Genomic DNA, 8,260 nt, shown 5'->3' on the forward strand with positions numbered 1-8,260 from the left:
ATGTAATCACAGATGGCATATTGAGTCTCGATCGTGTTGTGCAGCTGAATGCGTGTCAGTGACGAGATTAATCACGCATATCCAGTGCCATCCATCTCTCGGCCAAAGAAGGCGTGTCGTTTCCCGGTCAGCAGCATCATCCAGCGGCTCTTTGTCCCGCTGCTGTGTTTGAGGGGGTGTGTGTGTGTGTGTGTGTGTGTGTTTAAGTGTGTGTCAGTAACGTTACCGGGCAGAGCTGCTCGAGTCATGGCGGTAGCGCCCGCTAATCCTCGCACCGGGAGCACGAGAGCGCAGCTGCCGCCCTGTTATTACGAGGGATACCTGGAGAAAAGAGGAGCGAAAGAGAAGGTAAGCGGACGTTATGGCATGTCAAACACTTGATCTGATTATATCAATGCGCACAGCGGTTTGTGAAGCGCAGCGCGTATTGTGTGGATAAGGGCGAGGTTTGCTTGGATCTGCTGTCTGAATATTATTTCGATTGCCAAGTGACCACTCAAATATCGGTTGTGCATTTCTATTGTAACGTTAATGGATGAACGAGCCGGCGTTTCTCTGTGCCATGCGTTATGCCGCTGTCTGACAGCTCTTTAAATGCCATAACTCATATGTGAGCTCTTATTTTTGTCTGTCGGTGCTGTAAATTCTCTGCTGCTTCTCAGCTGCTCTGGTAGTGGACACACCTTAATGAAGACCACATGCAGTCCAAAGTGTGTGATTAATATGATCCACCACGTGTTTAATCTCCAGGCATTCAGTGAAAGACGCATCTCTTGCTGCAGTGCATCTATCATGTTACATTTACATTGTTCTCTTCGTGTCTATTGCTGGCTTTTAAAAGCACCAATAAGTAGTGCATGACTTTTACCAAAGTGCACATTTGCAAATTCTGTTTTCATGTAACTTTGAGGCACTTCTAACTTATTAATCTGGTTAATAAATACTGCAGTTTAGAAATCATTTACATACCAACCTTAGTGTCTGTGCAGAATGGCCATTTTAGTAAATTAAGTTCATACTATGCAAAATAAGTGTTTAATTTCATTGACTTATTTCAGCATTATATCATTCATAAAAATAGGCTTTCTAGATATTACTGGACTATGTTTTATTGTAATATTATTTGTTTTGTAATATCTATATAATTTTTGGGTGTTACTACACTAAATTTAATCTTGCCTTTAAGTGACCAAATTAACTGTTCGATTACATGATATTTTCTATTTTTATATATAACATACACGTTAGAGAGTATGTAAAACTCTAAATATGCAGTAGCTATTAAACTATGAAATGTACAGACAAATAAAATTTAAATTCGATACTAAACTAAAAATGGTGTTGACAAAGCACCACTTACTCAAATTAATCCTAGATTTTATATTCAGGAGGGAATATTGAGAGGGGTTCAGGTGCACCGGGTGCGTAGGGGGGTGGGTCTCAGATTTAAAACAGCTGTGCTCTGGGTCGGCGTGTGCGTGTGTGTGTGCCCCGGGGAGCCATGAGCTGCCACTGAGATCAGGATTGAGTCAGACAGACCAGAGAATTACAGACAGAAGAGCAGTAATCTATGCAGAGACGACTGCCATTTGCTGCGCTGTCAGAGCATTAACATGTCAAAATTATTCATTGGAGCCCTGAACACACATTTAACCAGTCTGACTGCACTTTATTGTCACTTTTATGCCTTTATATAGCCCAATAATGTCCAACTATAATGCAAATTGAGTTATAACATGCATATCTTATATGTACTTAAAAAACAGATGGAAATTTTGCTTTTGTTTTCTTTGGATGCAGGTAGCTCGGCGTTTATGGACCTGTTTATGTGGAAACACATTGTACTTCTTCAACAACCCTAAGGACACAAATGTAAGTGATATATAATATATATATATATATATATATATATGGATTATACAGATGTTTGCCTCATCCAATCCTCTATCAGTCTATGGAGCATTAGCATCTAGATCTAGAAGGACATTCTTCTGCAAATCCCCTTCAAGTCTAAAATCCATCGTAACCTTAGCGTCTCATTAAAGTGCATTCAGCCACGAGAGAGCAGATGGCAAAGAGGAGTTTTATCAGACTCTACTTAATTGTGGTTTCAGTATTGATTTTCATTCTGAACCCATGGAGAACCTCAGCTGTGGATGGGGAGGTATCTAGAAGTAGTAACATGCACGTTTGCAAGTAGTTTGGGAAATCACACTGAGTGGGAGTTTTATATTTACATAGATGTTCACAGAATGTGATCACTTATAAAGTGTTTATTAAAGGGTGTTATTCTGAGTTGTGGCTATTCTGAGTTTTTTTATTATTATTATTATTACCAGAATAGTTTACTTTAATATTAGTATTGTGATCTGTATTAATAATAATAATAATAATAATAGTCATTTTTATTTAAAAAATATATTTTTGTACATTTTTATATTGTATATATTATAATCAAATATATAGCTTCTGTATTTAAATAACAAAACAAAATTATTAATGATGATAATAATATATTAAAATGTGATTATAAATATTTTTAAATATGTATTTATAAAAGTTATATTATTAAAATGTGTTTATTTATAAATATTTTTACATTTCTATTAATATAAATTAACTAACTTTATTATTAATAATAATAATAATAATAATAGACATGAGAATTTCTAATCAAAATCAGTTTTTTGTGTGTTTCGCACAAATCAATTGGAAGGATTGGAAAGGTGTTTGTGGGTAAACTGTTCCTTTAAATGTTGCTCTGCATGTGTGTGTTTTCTGATTAGTATGTAGAGAAGTTGGATCTGAGTGGGTTTGTGTCTCTCATCGATGACCCGAGTCGTGATCGGAATCTGGAGGCAGCCAGACTGAACCTCCGCATGAAGGATGGAGAAATCAAACTCACTGTGAGTATCAGATGTCTGTCAGTATGCATGCGTCTGACTCCTCTTATGACCTTCATCTCAGCCTCACACCCACAGTTTCACTTTCACACGTTATTTTACTCCTGTTTATTCTCACCACGACTGATGCCAGTAGTAACAGTTCCAGACAGCTCCAGGTCATATTATGATCTGGTCAAGACTCAGCAGTGTTGAATATGCTATAGGCTTAGCTCAGGAAACCCTGAGGATTATTTATTGAAAACTTTCAAGGGTTATTCTGCGTTCAGAATCAGAAGTCTGCTAGACGAGATTGTATAGAGATTACCTTCACACCACACCTAAAAAGACACTGTACTTTGATACTTCCTCTTACAAAGCCCAACCATACCTCAGAGAAATACATAAATAACTGTTCTGTGAGAATTTAATTCACAAATACTAATGCACTTACAACTGCAAAAACAGAAGAACAGCATTTATTTAAAATAGAAATCTTTTGTAACATTGTAAGTTCTTCACTGACACTTTTGATCAATTTAATGCATCCTCGCTGAATAAAAACATTGCCTGAATCAATAAATGTAAATGGAGCTCTAACTGACAGTGAGATATTATATGTCTCTAATGTAATGCACTAGTGTAAGGAAATATTCCATTGGATTTTTAGTTCTAAATAATATAATTAACGTCAGTGTCTCTCTCTTTCTTCCCAGGCACCAAATCTGGAGGCGCGTGAGCTGTGGAAAGGTTTTCTTTACTCTGTCGTAGATGTAAGTTCAGTCAAATGAGGAAATGTTTTTAACAGGAGATGACACATCTGATGAGTTTTTGCCTTACAGTAAATACTGTGTAAATGCTTGCTTAGTGCTCACATTTTCTTATTGTTTCCGAGAAAGTCTAGGTCAAGTTCTGTGCATCAGTAAACGCTTATCTGCTGACTTAAAACACTTATTTCAATCAGACTTCTGCTTTACGTCATCTTGAATAATAGTGTTGTTCTGCGTTTGTCAATGAGTCATGAGACCTTTGAACTGCGGAGTTTGCGTTTTATGACCATGTTATTGTTTACATATATTATAAACAGAATATTTCCTAAAATATATCCACATGACACTATTGCACCATTTACTGACACTTCTCTTGGTAGACTTTGCAATTGACACTAAATATATATTTTTTCTTTATCAGAAACCATTATCAGCTGAAATAAATCAAATATCGATTGTCTTGATATATTGTTCTTTTACTCTGTTTTGATGCATGTCATATGAAGTGTTTAATATTTCAATCACTTTACATGGATGCTTTTTGGGACTAGAAATACAACTGAAATGCAATAGAGTGGATGTATATTTTAGATTATTTTTAGACTACTGTAGACTTTGTTAAATCTTCTATTGTTGACAGTATTGTGGATGTTTTTCAGATTTCTCAAGAAATGTAATTTTTAACTTTTATTATCCATTTTAGAATTAAATCGGTTTGTGGTGGACTTTAGATATGTAATAAAGTCAGTTTTCCGTCCATCATAAAACATGAGCAGGTGTTATAAAACAATAAATCACCATCATATCCACTGGCTGTAGTTGTACACCACCAAAACCCTTCCCTCACGCTTCTGTTTTTATAGATAAAGAGATCAGAGTCTCCATGGATGGTGTATTTAACCGTGCAAATCAAAAAGACACATGCTTTGTGTTTGATTCCAGCTGGCTGTGCCCACGACTCTCACCCTCCTGCCCGGGCAGCTGCACATGCTGAAGGAAGTCGTGGAGAAAGAAAAAATGCGTCGAAAGGCACGTGCGTCTTCCAGAGCCCCCTCGTCCCCCCTCTCGCTCCCGCTGGTGGGGGAAATACCTGCGTGAGTGTCTGTTTATGTGAGCGAGTGTGTTTCTGGGAGACATTCTTGAGCGTCTGGGTGTTTATACATAGCTAAAGCATCACTTTCAGGAGAAGGGCGTTTACTTTTCCTAATAAAGCACATGAAAAGCGTCCTGCACAGCAATACAAATAATCAATAAAATGCCAGTTGAAAGTCTCTTGAATGCTAATCTAATTTCATATGTCAGTTCGCAGAACTACAAAATGCAGCCAAACTCTAATATATAAAGGTGTATGGTTTATGAGGTATATGCGGTGTGGTTGGTGTGTTATTTATAACGTCTCATCTATTGACAGACAGATTGTATTTGCTGCTGTTTTCATGCTTTGTCATGTTCTTGTTAAAATGACACTTCTCACTAAGGTTTCGCTTCTCATTATTCATTAAAAACAGTGTTCGGCTGGGATTAGGTCATTTTATTTTTTATCCTAGTCATTTATAGGCTTTCTTTACCAAAATGATCTATTACATGCTTAACTTCTTTATGTTTAATCTAATTTTTAGTGGATGCTTGAGACAAATGTTGATGTGGTTGTGCTTCTGTCTGTGATTTGGCAGGTGTTCAGGCCTGTGTCTCGTACTGAAGCTGAGGTGCTGCTAGAAAGACATCCAGACTGCGGGGAACATGCTGCTCAGACCAGGCCGGGACGGATCTTCACTCGCCGTCACAACACGACAAGACCTGAACGGGTAAAAACACATTGAGAGCACTACCAAAAACACACGTTAGCTCTGTTCTAAAACCTGGTAAGCTGCTTTGCTGTCTACATAGACAGCTGACTTCTAAAACAGCATCCAAAATCAAATAGAACCTCATTGGTTTTATTGAACCTATTTAGATGCTTGCAAAAGGTGGCAACTCTGCACACTATTTGAATTTATGCTCATGAAATGAAGTGCACAGGAGACCATAAGAGCATAAAATATGCCAAGCAGCCTCAGATATTAGTGGAAAACAATTATATTTATTTCTCACTACTAAATGAAATATAGTTGACTTGTTTTGTTGTTGTTTGTAATTTTCTTCCACTGGGCTTTGTGCAATTAATTCTTAAGTCTAAATCATTATGAAATCATAAGTGCCCACTGTAACATCATATTGGATTTCACTGGATTTTATGTACTATTGATAATCTAGATGTGAATGTATAAATGGGCATAACAACTGAATTTTCCCTGAGTTTATACATTATGACATCATCACAGGATGTTAAGTCTGTTATGACTATTGTGTTGGTTTCTTTATATGTTAATTATGCCTCTCTTTTTTCTGTTTCAGATCAGTGTTCAGGCATTACAGAGTGACACAGAAGCAGCAGGGTGGTTACATTATCATGTGGAAAACCCAGTATGTGAAAAATGACTTTCTAAATAAAGAGAATCTATGCGAAAGCAACAACCTTAGGAAAATCTCACTCCTTATTTTATTTTTTCGTCTCTTCCTGCAGATCCCCTGTCCCACACTGCATGATGTCATCAATGCACTGGTGGAGAAAACTGCCGGGACTCTTCAGCCCTTCATATTAGAAGAGCCTTATGAGGAGAACATCAGTATGTCAGCAACACAAATATGTTCACGATCCGTACATCTACATGAAGTTTGACCATAAATGAAGAAATGAAGAAATGAAGAAATACTTAATTCAGCATCTAAATGTACCTTTCCTGTAGCGTTTGTGTCGTCCAATGATGAGAATGGAGAGCGAACCCTGCACTGTGCTCCCTCTGGACCTCTTTCTCGAGCTCCATCACTGCCACCTAAACAAGGTACCATACAGATCATGCTGCACACAGTTTTTATGCTTTTTTGCACAAATTTGGCTTCATATGATTAGTCTATTATGCCAGTTTCCATGCTCCTTCCAAACAACATGCAGGAACATTTGCATCTGGATGCTGTAGTGCTCTTGTTCAAAAAGTATGAAACAAGTCTCAATCTGTGTGTTTTAGCAATGTGTGGCTTGTAGGAATTACATAACACTGAGAAAATACTGGCCTCTGTGTGAACATCAGATGTAGTGGATGTGAACTAGTGAATGCTTTTATCCAGATTAATGTACAGCAGTGGCTATATCCACCCCAGATTCTCTAGACTGACTGAGTGAGTTTGTATGTGTGTGTCCAGTAAGTACAGACAGATGGTCGCTGCGGTCACAGACCAGATCTCCCAGTTCCTCACCAAAATCCTTTTCCCCGTCGGCTCTCCGTCCAACTCCATGAGAAGACTGGTTCTGTCTCCCTCACCGCTCTCTCAGAGTAAGACCCCAGGGCTCCAGCTCCAAAACGGTTATAACATTTTAACTTACTTACATTTTTGGGGAGGATCTGATTTTTCTTGTTTTTGAACAAATTGGACTTAAACAGTTGATATCACAAAAAAAAGTGAAAATAATAAATCAGTATTTCATAATATAATTTAAATAAATATAATTTAAATATTTTTAATATTTCTTACATACCACCACTGATTTGGGAATATACCGTATATAGATTTTAAAAGAAATTAATTTTAATCAGTTAGGATACATTAAATTGAAAGTAAAGACATTTCATAATATTACAAAAGATTTATATTTAAAATAAATACAGTTCTTTGGAACTGTTCATGGAAAATTGTGAAAATTGTCAAAATATAAAAATTTTATTAAAAAAATGTGATCATGTTTCTTGAGCAGCAAATCAACATATTAGAAGGATTTCTGCAGGATCATGTGACACTGAAGACTGATATTAGCTATTGCATTAGAGAAATAAATAACTTTTTAAAACAAACAGAAATTTTTTATTTAAAATGTTTCATAATATTACTGTTTTTACTATTTTTAATCAAATAAGTGAAGCGTTGTTAAGCAGAAGACACTTTTTTTGATAAGCTTTATTAAATCTTACATTACTCAAACTTCGCAAAGGTTAATATTTTTTTCCCATGTTCAGAGGTGTCTCGCAGACCCCAGACATACTGAATATAAAATCAATATGAACAGAACATGAGGGTGAAAATATTGACTATATTTAAGATATTTTTAAGTTTTCTAAGTTATCTTTTTCTAAGATAAGTTTTTCTTCCCATTCAGCCTCACAGACGAGCTCAACAGAAGCTGGAGAAGAGACAGACCAGTCAAAGAGTGATTTCCTCCTCGTTTCTGCCCACCCTTCGTCGTCTTCATTCCTCCAGTGCCTTCCGCTAAAGACTGAGGTCCTGTTGAACGGACAAAGACTCCTGCAAACGACATTCTTCCCTCAGTGTGACTGAAAAACAATGCCACTTTATTTGGCTTTATTTATAACACAAGAGCGGCGGTCTACCAGCTCATCCTGCCTCATAATAATACCATCACAGAATGATGGCATTTCTGTTGAGATTACTGAAATTAAATGGGGAAAAAAATCTGAGCCAAGATTCTCCAGACCTCTCTCTATACTATTAATTAGACCTTAACACTCAGGTTTCTAACTGTCAAACCATGAGTTGAGAGGACATTTCCACACATTT

At 36.7% G+C, this 8,260-nt stretch overlaps 1 pseudogene; it reads left to right on the forward strand.

Annotated features, from left to right (window-relative positions):
• LOC113079740 (signal-transducing adaptor protein 2-like) lies at positions 1-8,020 on the forward strand (annotated as a pseudogene).
• The last annotated feature ends 240 nt before the right edge of the window (positions 8,021-8,260 follow it).

The sequence above is a fragment of the Carassius auratus genome, unplaced genomic scaffold (genome assembly GCF_003368295.1).
Source record: "Carassius auratus strain Wakin unplaced genomic scaffold, ASM336829v1 scaf_tig00029054, whole genome shotgun sequence".
Lineage (NCBI taxonomy): Eukaryota > Metazoa > Chordata > Actinopteri > Cypriniformes > Cyprinidae > Carassius > Carassius auratus.